Here is a 21,237-nt window from a genome sequence, read left to right as displayed (position 1 = left end):
AAATTTTGAGGGGCTTTTTTCCTATTTTCCCTTGTAAAAATGAAAAATTTTGGGTAACACCAGCATTTTAGTGAAATATATATATCTTTTTTCCATCCAACTTTAATGAAAATTTGTCAAACACCTGTGGGGTGTTAAGGCTCACTATAGCCATTGTTACGTTCCGTAAGGGGTGTAGTTTCCAAAACGGGGTCACATGTGGGTATTTATTTTTTTGCGTTTATGTCAGAACCGCTGTAAAATCAGCCAAATCACCAATTTAGGCCTCAAATGTACATAGTGCAGTCTCCCTCCTGAGCCTTGTTGGGCACCCACAGAGCATTTTACGTCCACATATGGGGTATTTCCGTATTCAGGAGAAATTGTGTTACAAATTTTGGGGGTCTTTTTTTGCTTTTACCACCTGTGAAAACAAAAAGTATGGGGCAACACCAGCATGTTAGTGTAAAAAATGTAATTTTTTTTACACTAACAGGCAGGTGTAGTCCCCAACTTTTCCTTTTCATAAGGGGTAAAAGGAGAAAAAGCCCCTCAAAATTTGTAGTGCAATTTCTACCGAGAACAGAGATACCCCATATGTGGCCCAAAACTGTTTCCTTGAAATACGACAGGGCTCTGAAGTGAGAGAGCGCCATGCGCATTTGAGGACTACATAGGGATTGCATAGAGGTGGACATAGGGGTATTCTATGCCAGTGATTCCCAAACAGGGTGCCTCCAGCTGTAGCTAAACTCCCAGCATGCCTTGACAGTCAGTGGCTGTCCAGAAATGCTGGGAGTCGTTGTTTTGCAACAGCTAGGGGCTCCGTTTTGGAAACACTACCATACAATAAGTTTTTCATTTTTATTGGGGGGGGGGGGCAGTGTAAGGGGGTGTATATGTAGTGTTTTTAGGGTATATTCGCATTGGCGGGTTACGGTGAGTTTACCGCTAGGATTTTGCCCTGCACTTACGGAAAACCTGCCCATGTGAATTCACATGGGGGGGGGGGGGGGGCAAACCTCCAGCTAGTTGCGTACCTCCAGCTGTTGCATAACTATATCTCCCAGCATGCCGTTCGGCAATCAGTACATGCTGGGAGTTGTAGTTTTGCAACAGCTGGAGGCACACTGGTTGGAAAACCTTCAGTTAAGTTCTGTTACCTAACTCAGTATTTCCAACCAGTGTGTCTCCAGCTGTTGCAAAACTACAACTCCCAGCATGTACTGATTGCCGAAGGGCATGCTGGGAGATGTAGTTATGCAACAGCTGGAGGTACGCAACTACAACTCCCAGCATGCCGAGACAGCTGTTTGCTGTTTGGGGATGCTGGGATTTGCAGTTTTGAAACATCTGGAGGTCTACAATTTAGAGACCAGTGCACAGTGATCTCCAAACTGTGGCCTTCCAGATGTTGCAAAACTACAAATCCCAGCATGCCCAGACAGCAAACTGCTGTGTCGGTATGCTAGGTGTTGTAGTTTTGCCAGATCTAGAGGGCTACAGTTTGGAGATCACTGTGCAGTGGTCTCTAAATTGTAGACCACCAGCTGTTGCAAAAGGACAACTCCCAGCATGCCCAAACAGCTGTCTGGGGATGCTGGTAGTTGTAGTTTTGCAAAATCTGGAGGGCTACAGTATAGAGACCACTGTATAGTGGTCTCCGACTGTAGCCCTCCAGATGTTGCTAAGCAACTCACCGGCTTCCGTAGGATCCAGGGAGCCAGCCGCACGACATCGCCGCCCGGCCATCGCCCGCAGCCTCCGCAGATCGGTAAGTGACCTTCGGTGCCGGTCCCTGTCGGTTTCCCCCGTCCTGACCCGCCTAATAGATCTGCTATTGGTCGTCACGTCTATATGACCAATAGCAGGGATAGGAGGGGTGGCACCTCTGCCACCTAACTCCTATCCCTTCAGGGTGATCATCGGTGTCTTGGACAACCGCGATGCCCCTTATATTCCGGGTCACCATAGACCCGTAATGACCCGTAATTGCGCAAATCGCAAGTGTGAATTCACTTGCGATTTGCCGCGATCTCCGACATGGGGGGGGGGTCTGATGACCCCCCTGGGCATTTGCGCGGGGTGCCTGCTGATCGATATCAGCAGTCACCCCTGTCCGGTCCCCGCCGCGAAATTCCCACGGGTGTACAGGTACGTCCTGGGTCCCTAAGTACCAGGGTGTCAGGACGTACCCGTATGCCCTGGGTCCTGAACAGATTAAACAGTGTTATAGTAGCAGAAAACATACATTTCCTACAAGTGTGCATTTTAACTATTACATTTTGTGGGGCCAGTGGGTGGTGGCGGCATAACAACATATTATGCATTCAGTGTCCATATACATAAAGTATGGAAAAACAAGCTCCATACACACATTGCTTTTCATGCCGAAAGGTCTGGTTCCTTGCCAAACATCTGAGAAACCAGGCATTACATCTGAAATTGCTACATCTAACATCAAAGACCATACTGCCCTAAGGAAAATAACTGTGCTGAGTTAAATTTTTAGTCTGTGAAAAATATATATCAGTGCTGAATATGTTTGTGGGCAATCCTATTTACATTTTCTAGGATGAGAGCCATTTGACCTATTCAAATGGAAGTTTATGAAGTCAGAACAGATCAGCTAGAAGAGTACGTTAATCTTTGTCAAGAATGTCCCAAATACTTCATTGATAACATATTAGCAGGTTACAGGTCTTCATAGGATGCTATATTTGTGGGAACAAAAAAAAATAAATAAGATTGTAGAACGTAAAGGGGTTGTGCAGCTCACAATCTTCCTGGCATCAGGCAATTATCCATTCTATGCCAGGTAGGTAAGTGTCAACGAGGGCTAATAATTAAAAAAGGAAATGTGCACAATACCTCCCTTGGCAACTGTCCCACTTGGCGTGCAGCATCTCTCCTCTCCCAATGTCAGATCAGGCAGAAGTAAAATGTGCTGCACAACCCCAATAAAAATAATCTGTCAACAGTCCTGACATACCTGTTTTAGTAAACACTTGCATCCTTTATTCTTTAAATAACAATGCATTAGAATGATTTTTTTTGTTAGTATTTTGTGTTGGTCCCCTATTATGGTTATATATAAAACTCAATGTATGTGTGTGTGTATGTGTATGTGTATGTGTGTATGTTCCAGCATCACGTCCAAACGGCTAAAGATATTAACATGAAACTTGGCACACGTAACTTATATGTCAACAGCAAACATAGGATAGGTCATTTAACCCTTACTCACCCCCATTTGCCAGGGTCAGGGTTTTTGTTTAAAGTCCCAGACATGTCTTTGGGAAATATATGTTACTGCATAACTTCCAAATGGCTGGATATATTTCGATAATACTTGGTCACATGTTACTTATATGTCCACTTAAAATAGAGGATAGTTAATTTAACCCTTAACTACCCCCATTTGTGAGGGTCTGGATTTTTGTTTAAAGTCCCATGCAATTCAATGGGAAATGTATGTTCCCACATAACTTCCATACGGCTAGAGATATTTCAATAATACCTGGTACACATATTACGTATATGCCAAATAAAAAGATATGATAGTTAAATGAACCCTTACATACACCCTTAAATAAAAGATTGTTTTTTGTTCCAAGTCCCATGCAAGTATATGGGACTTCCAGTTCCTTACTCCACAAGCTCCGCTCTGCATCTCCTGGTGAATGTGTCAGTCCGGCTTTCAAGCCACACCCCATCTCACAAAGATATGCCCACATTTAAACCCCACCCCTTTTATTATCTACCCTTTTTGTGCATTGGTCTGGCTTGCAAATGACGCCCAGTCCCACAAAGCCACGTCCCCTTCTATTTTCAGCTTACAATATCTTCATCACAAGTGAGGACAAGATATGACATGAGGTCGGGATATGAGGACGGGATGTGAGGACCCGATATGAGGATGGGATATGAGGTTGGGATAAGAGGTTGGGATAAGAGGTCGGGATATGATGTCGGGATATGAGGTCGAAATAGGAAGACGGGAAATGAGGTCGAGATAGGAGGTTGGGATATGAGGTTGAGATATGAGGACGGAATATGAGAACGGGATAGGAGGTCAGAATAGGAGGTTGGGATAGGAGGTTGAGATATGAGGATGGGATATGAGGTCTAGATACGAGGACGGGATATGAGGTCGGGATATGAGGAAAGGATATGAGGTTCAGATATGATGACGGGATATGGGGTTGGGATATGACAACAATATATGAGGACGGCATATAAAGTCAAAAGCTTACTCCTTTGTTGATTTTCCTCCCCAACAAGGATTAGGAAGGAAAAACCTGGCAACGCTGAGTACTCAGCTAGCGTATGAATAAATTGACAATTTGGTGTCATCACTGCCCTTGTCTCTGTCCCATCAGTGTCACATGTTGAAGAGCAGTGTTTGCCAAACTGTAGCTCTCCAACTGTTGGAAAATTACAGCTCCCATCATGGCCCGGACAGATACATGTAATGAATGTAGTATTTTCAATCAAAAACATATGTTTAGAATGAAAACTGCAAATGTAAAAAACTACAGCTGATAGTATACCTGTTCTGGTTGAAACATACCTAAAATTTGCTGATCGTTTATCCAACGTATAAAAGGTTGCAGGGACACATTGTTCCTCAAGCTGTTTTGTATACATACTGATGTGTTCCTGTAACCTTTTATAAGTTGGAGAAATGACTGGTGTGTTTCAACCAGGGCTGGACTGACAACACTCAAGGCCCCCGAACCAAATAAAGCAAGGGCCCTCAGATGGCCCCTGGCCACACCTTTGACACTTAGTTATTCTACCGAAATCTGTCCTCATGCACCACTTCTACATACAAAATAAAATGAAATATATATAACGTAGGTAATATAATTTTCCATGACCAATAATACCTGTATACAAGGAGAAAATAAATACCACCTCACAATAACTGGATAATACCAACATACTGTACTGAATTAAACCAATGCTTACAATCAACAAGAACCAATCATGTAAAATCACAATATTTATTGAACAGATATAAAAAAAAAGACATACATTTAAAGGGGTATTCCGCCCCTGGCATCTTATCCCCTATCCAAAGGATAGGGGATAAGATGTTAGATCGCCGCGGTCCCGCTGCTGGCGACCCCGGGGATCGCCGCTGCGGCACCCCGCCATCATTACTGCACAGAGCGAGTTCGCTCTGTGCTTAATGACGGGCGATACAGGGGCCGGAGCAGCGTGACGTCATGGCTCCGCCCCTCATGACATCATGGCCTGTCCCCTTAATGCAAGTCAATGGCAGGGGGCGTGATGACCGCCACGCCCCCTTCCCATAGACTTGTATTGATGGGGGCGGGCCGTGAAGTCACGAGGGGCGGAGCTGTGACGTAACGATGCTCCGGCCCCTGTATTGTCCGTCATTACGTGCAGAGCGATCTCGCTCTGCGCAGTAATGATAGCGGGGTGCTGCAGCAGCGATCCCCGGGGTCCCCAGCAGCGGGACCCCGGCGATCTTACATCTTATCCCTATCCTTTGGATAGGGGATAAGATGTCTAGGGGCGGAATACCCCTTTAAAAATAGAAAGAACGTTAAAATATGGGCACATAGGTGACAAAAATAGAAGACTGAAGCTGGTGAAGGAGGTACAGCAATACATGGAATACGGGACAAAGGTAAATACAATGGAATGGAATTGTCTCTCTGAATAATCAACCACAGGGTAAAGTATATGACAAACAGGTGCCACAAGCATAGACAGAGAGATAGTCAAAACATAAGATAAATCCTATAGAATTGAGGCTGGACAAAAACAGAAAAACCAGCTAAAGAATAAGACACTGCCCGCCATGCACATTACCACCTACGAGCTCACCCCAATGTACGTTTCGCGTTTGTGCTTCGTCAGGGGGCCTTAATTAAATCACTATACACACACCAGTATTCCCCCATACAGTTCCCATATAGCGGTTGATACCAGCTGTACACAGGATCTGTATACCATATAAGTTATTATATACAGGGCCATATAGAGATAGACACCAGTTGTACACAGGATGTGTATATCATTTAAATGATTAGTTACATTTGAGGACTCACAATCAACATTTTTTCTTATCAGTGTTGTCCTTTTTTGTTTTCTTCTCTGTCCGCATCAGACTGCCATGTCGACTTCTTCAAGCCAAAACATATGTAAGACAAACATGTTACACTCTGCATTTTTACAGTGCCCTCCCCTCCTCTACCCAATCTCCCCATCTACAGGCCCCGAACAGTTATAATGCCCTCCTGCACAGTAAAAGGGTAGGTAGCCAAACAGGTACCTAACTAGGTAGTTAGGTAGTCAGGCTTGTAGGTAGGTAACTAGCCAGATAGGTAGGTAGTCAGCCAGGTATGTAGGTAGGTGTGTAATTAGGTAGTCAGGTATATAAGTATCCAGGTAAGTAGCTAAGTAGTTTGTCATTTTACCATAAAATCTATGGCAAAAGAAAATAACAATATTTGTGGGTCAAATTTTCATTTAAAAACAGCACAGTTTGCAAATTTAGGAGGGGTTTGTTACTACACAAAAATTACACATTGGCCCAGATTTATCAAACCATGTGGGAGAAAAAGTGGAGTAATTTTCCCACAGCAACCAATCACAGCTCAGCTTTCACTTTACCAGAGCTCGTTAGCTGAACATCGATTGGTTGATGTGGAAAAATCTCTCCACGGTTTGATAAATCTGGGCCATTATCTTTATGATAATAATACAAAATTATTTCAACAATGCCCACATTATATAGGTTTAGTATTATTTACTACTTTTAAAAAATTACAGCTTTTTGTAGAAAAATGTGTGTGTTTCAAATCATCCTCTTACCCCTATATCTCTTATTTTTCCGTATATGGGGATGTATGAGGGCTCATGATCTGTAGTTTTTATCGGTACCATTCTTGTCCAGATTGGACATTTTTTTTAAATTAATTTTTATATATGAAGGTATATAAAGTGACCAAAACTCAGCAATTCTGGACAAATGATTGATGTAAATCCAAAGCAAAATTAGTGGTGCAAAAAACAAGCCCTCATATAGTTCTGTAGGTAGAAAATTGAAAGCGTTATGATTTTTAGAAGATAAAGAGAAAAAAAAAACAAAGTGCAAAAAGGAAAAAAGCCCTGAGTCCTATATTAAAGATTTCTCACCATTTTTAGTCCCTTTAGGGAACTGTCACATGTCACCTTTTGTTTGCAAACACTGAACAATGCTGTACTATAGCACAGAATTGATCAGTGTTATTGGGGTATATCTATACAGGCTGCCCATATGCCCATATTCTTGGAGCGCCAATCTGACGGCACTGAGCCAGGTAGGGCCCCTTCAGCCTTCCCCTTAGCTGATTGGGACTCTGTGATTTTGCCGTTCAGCTTCCCTGACTAGCACATGCATTTTAACACTTTTAGACATTGCCATAAAGGGTTAATGTCTGTCATCAGCCTGATTAATGATGTCTGGCATTAGCCGAGGGTTCCAGCTAATGAGTTATACAACACAGTGGGAGCAGGCAGCGTATTTTAATTTTACGGTGCCGCACGAATGCACAGTATACTCGCACACATCGCGGCTGCTCTCGGCCTAGCTCAGGGAGCAGGGGGAGCGGCCGCATTATGTGCAAGTATACTGTGCATGCGTGCAGTGACTCGCACATCGCAGTGTCTCTGCACGTATCAGTAGATTGCAGCTATGAGCAGGCACAGATGAAGGCAACACTGTAGTGAGACCTTAGGGTACACTCACACGTACAGGATCTGCTGTATATTTTCTGCAGCTGATTTTGCTACCCATTGAAGCTAATGAGTTGCAAAATCAGCTGCACAAAATATGCAGCAGATCCTGGTTTATGATAAATAAACAAGCAGCATGTTCACATGTCGCCCCAGTGGGGTCACTTTCCCTCCTGTGTCCTCCTGTGTGTAACCTGTGGGCACTGGAAGAGGGAAAGTGACCTCACTGGGCTGCTACTTTACACACACACACACACCCAGCCCCAGGTTATACTGTTAGTCAAGGGGGAGAGAGGCAGGACACAGGGACATTACTCACCTTCACATAAAGCGGCTGCTCTGTGTTCCTGGGAGGCCTGTCAGCTCTCGGCCCCATCCTCTTCCTGTGCTGGGGACGGAGCCATCAATCAGGTTACCTTCATCCCTGATTTTCACATAGAAGAAAACATTAGCTGAAACTAGCGCTTGTCTGACTGGGGATCCATGACAAGTGTCCTGGATCCTCAGCAGCTGCAGTGGGCCCTTTACATGACTGGGCCCTCGGACTACGTCCGAATGGAGCAGCTGGTCAGTCCGCCCCTGGTTTCAACCAGCATAGGTATACTATTTGGAAGAGGAGGTTGGATATCCCTGTACCGAAACACTTCAAGGAGGCTGGCCACACAGAACTCGATTTAAAGTTAATTCTAATTGACCATCCCCCCCCTTGAAGAGAGGTGGTGACCACATGGCTGCTTTCATGCGCCGCAAACTTCAATGGATCTATGATTTGCAGTCTCTAGGGCCTAATGGCCTGAATGTTGATTTAGTAATTCCTAACAATTTGTGATTTGACCGCTCCACTTAGGTTCTTGTATATTGTCCCCTCCATATTTGCTGTTTTGTTCTAGTGTTCCTTAGATTTTAATCTCCTCTTATTTATACTTGTAGGGATGGCTAGATGGATACTGCACAATTCATGTAAACCCCCCTCCACTACCTTTGATGGGACGGCGCTCAGCTGGCAAATGACTGAATCTTTCAAGTTTGGATGGTTCCCTCTCTGGCGTACCCTCTTACTGGTTATGCTTAAACGAGCATAACATTGCAGCTGGGTCTGCTGTCTGATAAACCAGGTGAGGTTTCTGGTAAGGAGTCCTTGACACCCACCCCACAATTTGGTTTTTAGCTGAGCGCTGATTTCCCCCCCTGACCAGGGGTCTGCTTCTGTGCACCCTGCTGCACTCCAGCTGGGACGTTTTATGCCCTGGCTGGTGTATAGTACTAAGTGGGGTTCCAGAATATGGTGTCTTGCCTTTATGTGTCTATAAATGTGGGACCCCTTCTGCCTATTCATTTGTTTTCTTCGGCCAGTTTACGCTCACTCTCACCATCCATTCATTCAATTTATTTATTCTATCAATCATGCAACTTTCAGGACTTTATGCTTCCAGTTTATATAAATGACAGCCGATTGCCCTTTTCCATCATGACTGCTGAACGTCTTCATCCAGCACACACTTGCGCATAGTCTCCTGGAGGTTCTCCACCTACTTACATGGCCGCGCCGCACTCCAGCTTGCAAGTGCGCCTGCGCAGCTCCACCAGCTGATCTCCCGCCCCACCTATGGTTTGTTGTTCCGGTGCTCCCCGCTGACAGAGGATGACGCCGACACCATACTGTGTGCAGTGTCCGCCTGCAGTCCCGCCCCTGTAAGCCTCAATGTTGTATATAACACTGTATTTTATGTATTCACGCTTCTTTTGACATTGTATATATGCCATACACCTGTGTAAGCACCAGTTTTGGTAGTCAACTATGTTAGCATTATCCGCTGCTCTACTATTGTATTATGCACGTATTGTTTATAATTGAGTAATTTGCATATGACATCACTTCCTGTACTAACTATATATATATATATATATATATATATATATATATATACGGCCTCACTTGCACTATGTACTTGCTTGAGAATGGCTGCTACAATGCAGCCGAAACGTTGCCTTGTGGTTTTGATGGCATAAACGTCACTTTGATTTGACCCATAAATGTATTTATCCATAGATGAGCCTGGTTTTTTTAGGAGATTTTTTTTTCTTTTTCTGCCATTCATCATGCAGGATAAATTTTTTTTTTATATATTTTAGCAGTGTTGACTTTAACAAATTCCACAAAACAAATGTTTCTTTTTGTACTACTAATAGAAAAATACTTTTTTTTTTTTTACTATTATAGTTTTTGTACTTAAAAAATGGTATTAAACTTGTTTTGTATTAAACTATGGGAATTTACCATTACGGCCACAAATGCTAGACACTGCAATTCTTGTGCACTTCAGTGTATTGTGCTGTGGTCATGATCGCCAGAAGGATGTTATAGGAGTAGCAGCAAGAGAGAAATGGGGGCCTTCAGAAAGCCCCTCTCTGTCATCAACTGTTTGGCACTCCCTGAATGCACTGTTGGGGGTTTGATCAGGTCATATCCCTGTCTAACGGCTTAGATGTCCCACTCACAATTGAATGAAGCATCTAAGTGATTAAACGGCTACGACTGCAATCATCTCCATTCCTGGATGTTGCTGATGGGTGTCAGCTGTCATAGCCTGCCTGCCTTTTACATGTACATTAAAAATGTCAGCATACGATTAAAGCATGGTCTACTATGCTCTTCAATGTCAAAAACAAAATACTTTTTTGCATATAGTTGATCATCTTGTAAAAAATAATATATATATATATATATATATATATATATATATATATATATATATAAAATAAATAAATAAAAATTATATATACATACTGTGTGTATATATATATATATATATATATCAACTATCCACTACAAACATGATACGAATAAGGCCTATCTGTAATGCTTATTCTTTCAGTGCAGGTTTTTGATCAAGTGAAGATCAACATGCAAAAGAAGCCTTATCTGAAGCTCAAGAATACATTGATAAAACACACTAAATTGTGGTACTTGATATCAATGTGCAGCAGAGTATTGATTATTCTAGCAAAGCAGCAGATGGTCAGTTATCTAGAATCCAGACAACACAGACACACAAAACACATATCACATAAAACACATAGGTCCCAATTACTCCTTCTGAGAATCTTGCCACCAGGTCTACAAAAATAAAACATAATTACCAACTTTGTTGTATTTTATCTGATCTTATTCATTTAGCCCAGTTGGATATAAATAGACTGTTACAAGTGAATTCACAATGTACAAAAATTTGAACTTCAACTAATTATGGTCAATATAAATTGACCATAGGAGTATTTCAAGGGACATTTTCAAAATCCTGAGCTGCATCTAAAAATTAAATGGGCACCGTCAGATTAAAAAAAAAATTATCTGTTGTACATCTTGGCAAAACATTCACCTTTCTAATAACCTTCATAAGAAAATTGAATTTCCTTTTTGATAGAAACCATGACTTAAAACACCACTAGGGGTCCCCATACCATACAGAACATAATCCTGTCCAGCTGCAGCAGCATCTTTGTCCCAGCTGAAGCACAGGCTGGGACAAAGTCCAGAAAGTTAGGGTGGGAGAAGCACTCCGGGGGAGATTCATCAAAACCTGTAGAGAGGCAAAGTTACCCAGTTGCCCATAGCGACCAATCAGATTGCTTCTTTCATTCTTAACAAGGCCTGTGAAAAATGAAAGAAGTGATCTGATTGGTTGCTATGGGCAACTGGTCCTCTTTGCCTCTCCACAGATTTTGATAAATCTCCCCCTCTGTGCTTACTCATGTTCTATCAGACTGCAGCATGAAAACAGAGAGAATGGGGGTTACAGAACAGCCTGTAGGGATTGAATGAAAGGACAAAGCACTGCACAGAAGACTCAGGGGGGAAGATGAGCCATGCAGAGCGAGGACACATCCTCTCTAAAGCCCAGGATGATAAACCAAATGAAATATCCCAACAATCTTAACAAATACAACACTTCTTCTAAGTTAGTGAATACCCAGTCAACTTCTTGTTACATTTTTAGCAACCAAAAAAGTCAATACAAAAAAAAACTACAAAAACCTGACCTACATGTGAAGCCAGATGGACATAGTAAGTTTATTAAGCACATAACACTCAATTCTATTAGCTGTTTATATGCTCAAATATGTTAAACCCCGATGTCTTCTGAAATGATGCCTGTCACTGTGTTCCTTAACGTGTACTCACTTGTGCCCTCTCTGATGTCTACAGTATATAGGGCTGTAAATAATTACACAAGACACACCTGTCTCATCTCTGTATTTGTTCTAATGATTAAATAAGATGTTTTATTTCTATCTGATAAAAATGATATGTGACACACCCTGCTGTCATGAATCTGGTCTAATAGAGACACCATCTGACAAAGTGTAGTTGACAAAGGTATTCTTTATGAGCACATGTTTTGAATTGGTTTAATAATAGGGCTAATATGCATTAGGTTGCTAATCCTACAATAAATGTGAGTGAATACAATGCATTAACTTAGCAGATAGTGTAGAGTATAATAGGTTTAAAAATTATGTTTACTCATATAGTATAAGGACTATGGTTTCTAATACTGTCTAATACTTAGTGTAAACTAACAGTCTAAAAATGAGCTACATTTGTCATAGTAATACATCTGATATCATTAGACTGTCTAGTCAAAGATCAGACCACCTAGTAGTAGGCTAACTTGATGCCAACATTTTAGAGCACAGGCACATTCAAACGCTGCCCCTTCTCTAAGTCATGACCCTTTCTGCCTCAATGAATTATACACAAATGTGCCTAAAAAGAATCTAAAACACATAAATGTATGACAACAGTTTTGTTGCAAATTGTGCCACACATCTGGCACATCTGCAATAGTATATAAATCCCTAGGTCATGCACTGATTTTGGACAATCTGCATTCTTGTTATTTCCAATTTTTTCGATAGGGTTGAGGTCAGGGCTTTGTACAGGCCACTTGAGCAACTGTATTCATGAAATCATGTCATTATGTTGTGCATTCATGGGCATTGTCATGCTGGAACAGGACAGGACCTTCCTCAAAATGCTGCCTAAAAAATTGAAACAGACAACTGTCAATATGTCTTTGTATGCTGTACATCTTACTGGAAATAAGGGGCCAAGCCAAATGCTGAAAGACAGCTAGATATTCCTATTAGTATTCTCTAACAAATGTTACTGTAGATACTGCAATGCAGTAGGTAACATTCTCAGGGAATCCCCAAACCCAGAATTATCTGTAAAAATGCCAGAAAGTAAAACATGATTCATTACTAAGGAGCAGGAAAGTGCACAGACAATGGGTTACACATGATAAAATCTTCTTCCTCCCCATCCCCATGAGACATTCCTGTCCATAGGGATGGTGAGGATATATAGTTTAAAAAATGCCCTCCGCTGGCTTCATAAGTTGTCCCCTAGGCAGGAAACTATACTCACATAATCCCATCTGTTGCGCTTTAATCATGTCCCCTTTAGTAACAATTATGCTGAGGGGGCATGATTACAGCCAGAGCAGACGGGACTAGCAGACGGAGTTTAGCTCCCCGCCAAGGGAACTACTTACAAGGACTGCAGGATACACTTATATTCTATATACACTGCTCAAAAAAAATAAAAGGAACACTTAAACAACACCAACTCCAAGTCAATCACACTTCTGTGAAATCACACTGTCCACTCAGGAAGCAACACTGATTGACAATTTCACATGCTGTTGTGCAAATGGAACAGACAACAGGTGGAAATATAGCAATTAGCAAGACACCCCCAATAAACGAGTGGTTCTGCAGGTGGTGACCACAGACCACTAGTCAGTTCCTATGCTTCCTGTCTGATGTTTTGGTCACTTTTGAATGATGGCAGTGCTTTCACTCTAGTGGTAGCATGAGAAAGAGTCTAAAACCCACACAAGTGGCTCAGGTAGTGCAGCTCATCCAGGATGGCACATCAATGCGAGCTGTGGCAAGAAAGTTTGCTGTGTCTGTCAGCATAGTGTACAGAGCATGGAGGCACTACCAGGAGACAGGCCAGTACATCAGGAGACATGGAGGAGGCCGTAGGAGGGCAACAACCCAGCAGCAGGACCCCTACCTCTGCCTTTGTGCAAGGAGGAGCAGGAGGAGCACTGCCAGAGCCCTGCAAAATGACATCCAGCAGGCCACAAATGTGCATATGTCCTCTCAAACGATCAGAAACAGACTCCATGAGGGTGGTATGAGGGTCCGATGTCTTGCGTACACATGATGTGCACACGATGCACACCGTGCAGGACTTTGGCATTTGCCAGAGAACACCAAAATTGGCAAATTCGCCACTGGCGCCCTGTGCTCTTCACAGATGAAAGCAGGTTCACACTGAGCACATGTGACAGACGTGACAGAGTCTGGAGATGCCAAGGAGAATGTTCTGCTGCCTGCAACATCCTCCAGCATGACCGGTTTGGCGGGGGGTCAGTAATGGCGTGGGGTGGCATTTCTTTGGGGGGACGCACAGCCCTCCATGTGCTTGCCAGAGGTAGCCTGACTGCCATTAGGTACCGAGATGAGATCCTCAGACCCCTTGTGAGACCATATGCTGGTGCGGTTGGCCCTGGGTTCCTCCTAATGCAAGACAATGCTAGACCTCATGTGGCTGGAGTGTGTCAGCAGTTCCTGCAAGAGAAAGGCATTGATGCTATGGACTGGCCTTCCCATTCCCCAGACCTGAATCCGATTGAGCACATCTAGGACATCATGTCTCGCTTAATCCACCAATGTCACATTGCACCACAGACTGTCCAGGAGTTGGCGGATGCTTTAGCCCAGGTCTGGGAGGAAATCCCTCAGGAGACCATCCGCCACCTCATCAGGAGCATGCCCAAGCATTGCAGGGAGATCATACGGGCACATGGACGCCACACACACTACTGAGCCTCATTTTGACTTGTTTTAAGGACATTACATCAAAGATCAAAGTTGGATTAGCCTATAGAGTGGTTTTCCACTTTGATCTTAGTGTTCCCTTTATTTTTTTGAGGAGTGTATATCCTCACCATTCCTGCTAGCAGGAATGTTTTTGGATGATGGTGAGGACGAAGATTTTACCATACCGAACAAGTTGCCACACATTATATGAATGCTAAAATCTCATAATTGGTTCCCTTTAACCCATAACTGCCTGCAGAACCCAATGGTGTTACACAGGACTGGTGAAGACACTGTTTGGGAGCCAGGAGCTGCAGGATCCAACTAATGGTCCCCCATCCAGCCAGGCTGTCATAGCCCCTGGCTTCTGGTATCAGTGAGTGCTTCCTCCTCATTCAGAGTGATTAGCACTTCCACCAGTCTGAAGAGGGGGGCACTCACTCCAATTTAGATGTCAGCATAGGTCAGGCAGGGCAAGAGATGTACACTGTTTTCTCTTTCTCCCTGCTGAGTGAGATTCGGGGCTTTAATTATTGCACAGCCTCTTGATCTTTCTTCATCTTTCTGAGCGGCGATACTTAGATTGTATGCATCACCACTCCTAAAAGAGCAATTTTAGGATGGGCATAAGAGGGTCAGCGGCACAAGAACCCTTTCTATTCAAGCTGTACACGTACCTGCTTTATTGTATGCTTTATCTTGTTAAGAGTCCAGTGATAATGTGCTTTACACTATAGCAGCCAAAGATGGCATTTTGCATGGTGATCTTAGGCTCATGCAAAAAAAAAAAAAAAAAAAAAAGAAAGAAAGTATGTCCGCTGTCCTCTGTGGTTTAATGATCTGTGTATAAGATATCCCCTTATGTTTTAAAGAAAAACAAAGTTTTTATGGGAAAATTAGGTCAAGGCCTGATCATTACACTTGCTGTATTAGACTCCAGTGCTATTGAGTGCATTATTACTTCTAATGTTCACATATCAGGGAATGCATTCAATTGCACATGTACAGGTTGGTTGTAATAAAGCAGGAAGAGCTGAGCAGATTGATATTTATCTTTGTTGTAAAAGATTTAGTATTGAAATCTCTGATCCTTCCTTGCTTAAGTGTCCAGTGGGTGAGCCTACCATGGAATGACACTTTATACTGGACTCCTAAGCATAGAGTAGGGATTTTAATTAATATGTTACAAGTTATACTTAATGTTTTCCAACAAAGATATATATCAATCTATTCAGCTCATCTTGTTCTTTAACAGGATGCCCATACATTATATAGCATTTTTATGTTGAAAGGTCCCATTTAACATATCATATAGCACTGCTAATTTAATAACAAATTATGGCTATGTGTAACATTATCATGGAGCTCTTGTCCTAGTCATCTGTCAATAAAAATTAAACCATAGGGGACTGCAGATAGATGCAAATACAAGATTAAGCTCCATGCACATTATTGTACAATACGGTTCAGTGCTCAGTATGGAATGGTCAGTACAGTGTCTTTATTGGATGCTGTATATCTGCCTAAAAGTGCTCAAACAGGAGGAATCCATATAATTGTTTGATTTTAGTATAGGACTTGCTGTGCCATTTTCCAGTCCTTTTTACCTAAGGAAGCAGAGAGGCTGGGTTCACCTCTGTCTACCAATATCCATAAGAAGGGAACAATTAAATAAAAAATCCTATCAGGGAAAGCCCCGACAGATCCTATCCAGTATCTCAACAATCTTTACAACATATAAAATAATTCTAAACTAACAAATTGGACCATTACAGCTGAGTAATAGAGCAGTTGTCACTGAAAAGTGAGTTTTTACTTACCTCTTATTTAAAACTAAGGTAAGTAGCAAGATGCAAAAAAAAAGGTTAAAAAGTTTGGTGTCTATGTCACTTTGGCATTTTATTAATCCCCTCCCAAGGACACTTGCTGATAACCAGTAGAATAAAAATGATGTGTTCTAAAAATATGTGTGATCACTTGAGAGGAAGCAGCAGGATTTCCCTGATTAATGCTGAGTTTGACATATTTGGCCTCATCCCATAGAGAATGAATTTAAATCCCAGTTGGTAATAATAAAGATATCACTACTTCCACTGACCATGAGACAGACAACAATTATCTTAATTTTTCAGAAACATGTTCATTCGAGAATTTTAGAGAAAATTATGATTTTTGAATCTTCTTCACAGATAAAGCTTGATACACTAGAAACAGGAAAATGTCATTTATTACTCTTTATGTGAATTGGTTGAATTGTAAGGGAATTACAAATGTAATTTGGTTTAATTCAAAAAGAAAGAAGAGATGTCAAGGCTCTTGCAAATGTTTTGTTCTAAAACATCTAATAAAAATTACATGTTGATTTTATAGTAAATGCATAAAACATAGTCAGATATTTCCAAGAATAGAAACATGTTGTAATAGCTGTCAAAGATGGACTCTTGTGTAACATATTTCATAGTACTGCTGCTTAACATTGCAGGCAGAAACTACTTTTATAGGGGCTTTTATAATGGCATAACAGTATTATCTGCAACACTACAGGTATATAACATAAAATGTCTCTGTTTTTGAAGTTTCTTGAAAAGGAAACAACTATAACCAAGTATTTTTTTTAAATTAAGGTACAGTATTTTCTGCATCTGATTTTTCATTCAATGGGTGGAAAAATATGCAGCAGCAAATACGCAGAAAAATATGGCAGGGCTGACCCTCATAGTATATTTTAAAGGGGTTATCCAGGAAAAAAAACGTGTATATATATATATATATATATATATATATATATATATATATATATATCTCAACTGGCTCCAGAAAGTTAAACAGATTTGTGAATCGTAATCCTTTCAGTACTTATGAGCTGCTGAAGTTGAGTAGTTATTTTCTGTCTAAGTGCTCTCTGATGACATCTGTCTCAGGAACTGTCCATAGTAGAAACAAATCTCCATAGCAAACCTCTTCTACTCTGTGCAGTTCCTGAGACAAGCAGAGATGTCAGCAGAGAGCACTGTTGCCAGACAGAAAAGAACAACTCAACTTCAGTAGCTGATAATTATTGGAAGGATTAAGATTTTTTAATAGAAGTAATTAACAAATCTGTTTAACTTTCTGGAGCCAGTTGAAAAAAGTTTTTTTCTGGAATACCCCTTTAACCCCTTAAGGACCAAGGACGTACCGGTACGTCCTTGGTCCTGCTCTTCTGATATAACGCGGGGTTACACAGTAACCCCGCGTCATATCATGGCGGGCCCGGCGTCATAGTGAAGCCGGGACCCGCCTCTAATAGCGCGCAGCGCCGATCGCGGCGCCGCGCGCTATTAACCCTTTAGCCGCGCGCTCAAAGCTGAGCCGCGCGGCTAAAAGTGAAAGTGAAAGTTCCCGGCTAGCTCAGTCGAGCTGTTCGGGATAGCCGCGGCTAATCGCGGCATCCCGAACAGCTGACAGGACAGCGGGAGGGCCCCTACTTGCCTCCTCGCTGTCCGATCGCCGAATGACTGCTCAGTGCCTGAGATCCAGGCATGAGCAGTCATCCGGCAGAATCGTTGATCACTGGTTTCTTATGAGAAACCAGTGATCAACATAGAAGATCAGTGTGTGCAGTGTTATAGGTCCCTATGGGACCTATAACACTGCAAAAAAAAAGTGGAAAAAAAAAGTGAATAAACATCATTTAACTCCTCCCCTATTAAAAGTTTGAATCACCCCCCTTTTCCAATAAAAAAAAAAACACAGTGTAAATAAAAATAAAAATAAACATATGTGGTATCACCGCGTGCGGAAATGTCCGAATTATAAAAATATATCATTAATTAAACCGCTCGGTCAATGGCGTGCGCGCAAAAAAATTCCAAAGTCCAAAATAGTGCATTTTTGGTCACTTTTTATATCATTTAAAAATGAATAAAAAGTGATCAATAAGTCCTATCAATGAAAAAATGGTACCGTTAAAAACTTCAGATCACGGCGCAAAAAATGAGCGCTCAAACCGCCCCATACACGGAAAAATAAAAAAGTTATAGGGGTCAGAAGATGACAATTTTAAACGTATTAATTTTCCTGCATGTAGTTATGATTTTTTCCAGAAGTCCGACAAAATCAAACCTATATAAGTAGGGTATCATTTTAATCGTATGGACCTACAGAATACATATCAGGTGTCATTTTTACCGAAAAATGTACTACGTAGAAACGGAAGCCCCCAAAAGTTACAAAACAGCGTTTTTTTTTCAATTTTGTCGCACAATGATTTTTTTTCCCGCTTCACCATAGATTTTTGGGCAAAATGACTGACGTCATTACAAAGTAGAATTGGTGGCGCAAAAAATAAGCCATCATATGGATTTTTAGGTGTAAATTTGAAAGAGTTATGATTTTTTAAAGGCAAGGAGCAAAAAACGAAAATGCAAAAACGGAAAAACCTCCGGTCCTTAAGGGGTTAAGAACTCAAATGACAGTGACATTTTATCACCTCTGCACGAAACTATTTTTCCAAACACATGAAACAGCAAATTGAAGCTACAACCCTATCTCTTTCCAGCGGCACCTAGAATAATTTTCAAAGTAGTTTTGTTTATGAATTCAGAAAAACGCAAGACATCACTAACTTCAACTTCAACTTGTCAACTTAGTAATGGTTTGATCAACCAATCAACAACTGTCTAATATGTATGCCTGCTTTAAGGATTGTTAACATGTTAAAGTCAATTGAAAGAGGAGAAGGTCAGAAGTTTTATGACTACTCGAGGACTAAAGAAAAGGGCAAAAAAATCAATAGATTACAAGAAGACAATAGAGTTTATGAATTTATTCAAGCTAAACATATTAAAAGCGCATTTTCTCAGAATCTTCTAAAGGCAGATGAAAAAGCAGTGATATGTGTACACTTAGAGACTGACTTTTTTGAATTCAAACCCTATAGTATACAGTATTCTATAGACAGAAAGAACCCCTGGGGTTCGGTGAGTCAGTCTCGGGGGTTCGGCGGGGGAGGTCGCAACAGGACAGGCAAACCAAGCAATTGCTTGGTGCCCCGAGCTGGCCCGGGGCCCCGAGCAGAGTCATCCTGTAGCGACGGGGCAATTCTCCCCATCACTATTAACTCCCTGCGGCCCCGTGTTAACTTTAAAAACGCAGGGGCCGCCGGGACATAGCGCACGCCGGGACGTCACTGACGTCCTGTGCATGCGCCCATAGAAATGAAGGCGCCGAGGACCGGAGGATAGAGAAGGAGGAAGACGCGCGCTGGCCAGCTTGGTAAGTGACCAGCAGCACGTCATCTTCGGTGCTCCGACCACCGGTCCCGAGACCTACTGCTATAGCCGGAGCGGTGGTTGGAGCACTGAAGTGGGCAGTACACAGGCATCCAGCCTCCAGCCATACACTGTATATTGCTGGAGGCTGTATGTCTGTGGGGGAACACTGCCTACATAATGTGGGGGAACACTGCCTGCGCCTAATGTGTGGGGGAACACTGCCTGCGCCTAATGTGTGGGGGAACACTGCCTGTGCCTAAAGTGTCTTATTGGTTTTGTTCATTTTGTGCACCTATGTATAAATATATACTTAAATATATACCTCCTATGTTTTGAATTTGAAAAAAATCATATTTTATTATTCCAATTAAGAGGGGTTCGGTGAATGCGCATATGAAACTGGTGGGGTTCAGTACCTCCAACAAGGTTAAGAACCACTGTTCTAAATGAAATAATATTAACAGCATTTTGTGGTCAAGAATTTGCTGCATTCTGGTATTCTGGGTTTATACATCTTATCTTATTACATCTTATAGGTTTTGCCAGCACAGTAAAGCTGCACTGTCTATTCCATTGTTTTGCTTTGTCATTGGAGCAGAACAAAAAAAAATGTATACTGGCAGTTACTGAATTTTATAATTTCTTCACTTTCACGCATAGCGCTGTGTATAGAGTAGGCATTGAAGCTCAGCAAGCTGGCTCCCCGCTTCCATTGCGCACAATTTTTAATCTGATTAAAAAATTCTGTAAGTCCTCTTTTTAATGCTGTTCATCCGCACCAAAACCCAGTGTACTGAGTTTAGTGCAGGTGAACAGGTTGTCATTTTCCCTTTAAAGTGAATCTGACACCTACAAATTGCATATGCAACTGCTGACAGTGTTACACAGTTATGAATACAGAGTAATGGTACAAATATATAACACATCTGTGTCTGCAATAGTAAAAAAAAAAAAAAAGTTTTGCTATCTTAAGAGTCAAAAAGAGGTGCCTGGGTTGCAGAGCCTCTCCATGCTCGCTTTGCTTGCCCTCCATGCCTTCTCCTTGCATGATGGACAGTCATGGCTCTGAGGCACATATGCGGTGAGTCTCTGAAGCAGTGAGCCTCAGAGCAGTCATACTCAGCGCGAGTACTCCGCAATCCCGATAAATTGTGCATCCATCAAATTTTGCCAGGGCTCAGAAAGAGCAGAATAATTGAGCAGTGAGAGGCGTTCCAGCCTGAGGCACTGCATTGATTCTTCAGACCGGCAGTAAAAAGTATTTTTTGCATTACAGCTACGGACGTGCTGTATACAGGTGCCATTACCCCCGAGTGCATAAAACCTTCAGTAATTGCATATGCAACTTCTA

General features: G+C 41.9%; 1 protein-coding gene across 3 annotated transcripts in view; it reads right to left on the bottom strand.

Moving 5' to 3' along the window:
* Positions 1-21,237, bottom strand: part of CAMK1D (calcium/calmodulin dependent protein kinase ID) — a 437,751-nt gene that overhangs the window by 195,367 nt on the left and 221,147 nt on the right. Inside the window, exon 1 of one of the 3 annotated variants that reach the window (XM_056573328.1) lies at positions 4,236-4,363. The exons of the other annotated variants lie outside the window; for them this stretch is intronic. The gene's annotated coding sequence lies outside the window, so the exon portion shown is untranslated. Of the gene's footprint in view, positions 1-4,235; positions 4,364-21,237 lie in introns of those variants that run through there. 3 annotated transcript variants of the gene reach the window in all.

This window comes from Hyla sarda, chromosome 4 (genome assembly GCF_029499605.1).
Source record: "Hyla sarda isolate aHylSar1 chromosome 4, aHylSar1.hap1, whole genome shotgun sequence".
NCBI classification, from domain to species: domain Eukaryota; kingdom Metazoa; phylum Chordata; class Amphibia; order Anura; family Hylidae; genus Hyla; species Hyla sarda.
This window is presented reverse-complemented; position numbering and strand designations above follow the sequence as displayed.